This window comes from Hyperoodon ampullatus, assembly GCF_949752795.1.
Source record: "Hyperoodon ampullatus genome assembly, chromosome: 12".
Classification (NCBI taxonomy): domain Eukaryota; kingdom Metazoa; phylum Chordata; class Mammalia; order Artiodactyla; family Ziphiidae; genus Hyperoodon; species Hyperoodon ampullatus.
The window spans coordinates 5,293,194-5,294,449 of record NC_136925.1 but is presented as its reverse complement, the minus strand read 5'-3'; positions in this window follow the sequence as shown (position 1 = coordinate 5,294,449).

Sequence of the window (1,256 nt, the reverse complement as noted above, 5' to 3'; positions counted from 1 at the left end):
ATTACATCATTAGTGACCTTGGCAGGATTTAGAGTAGATGCTGGACACAAAGTTAGATGGAGCTGACCAATGAACCTAGAAGAATCTCTAGACTGTACTGAGGGCTTACCTGTGGCTGATAACCCTGAAAATAAAAGCTGTATAAAGGTGTACATTGTAGATAGAGGGTAAAAAATATCCTTGCATGATAATAATCCAAATCCTTACTATTAAAAACTCTTTTCCAAGGGGTTTAACTGGGGGTTTGTACAGATGAGCTCTAATCCGGGCATAGTGAGCTTCATCCTCAGAATTCAGGAGCAAGGTCAGAAAATATTACCCTCTGATATTGAAAGTCATCACCATCTTCATAAAACATATGTGTTTATCCACCTCCAGAGGTAAGCCACAGGAAGAAATGACTTGTGGAAGCTCTGCTGAGAACACTAATGTGATCATAATTACTATCAAGTGACTAATTTCTCTCCCAAAACTCATCAAGTAATTAATGTAAGGTAAGTTGGGTAATAATGAGTTGTAATATGTCTGAAAAATTGGTACCAGGACACTAAGATGGCACCTTAAATGCATAAAATGTTAGAGGTGAATGTATGTTAAATAGAAGTCTTCAAAGTAGTGTGTATACATGTTAAAGGGTCCACAAAATGGTCAACATATCTATGCGAATGTTAAACAAAATATTCCTGCATCTAAAGATACATGGATGTGTATATACAGACACATACACATATATATGTGCATATATGTATATATAGACATGCATTTATAGGTTTGTTTTTATCTGAAAAAAATAATTAATCTTCCCCACTATTTAATGCAGAGGCTAACACTCTCATCCTCCTCTAGGAAGAGGGTGATGTACCCAAGTATGAACGTGTTGGGATCCCTATCTCCTTCTCTTTCATCATACTGCACACATTTTTGTTTGTACATGAAGAGTCATTCAGGACAGAAGACAAATACACTGGTCAAAGATTGGGATATATGAATGAGAGAATGCATTCAGGAAGCTCTGAACCATCTGATGTTATGGGAATGCAGGCAGAGTGTGGATGAGTGAGGAGATGGAGTGGGAATCCAACTGTAACTGTTGTGTTATTGATCTTAAGTCATAATTCTCCCCCCCTCCCCTTACTTGTCTCTCCATTCAAGAAGCTAGTGAGCTCTGTGCTCATTGTTTTGGAGGAGGCATGTGTTAGAGATGCTAATAGGACAAGACTTACAAGTCCTTATAACTTTAATTTCCAGAATCTAGA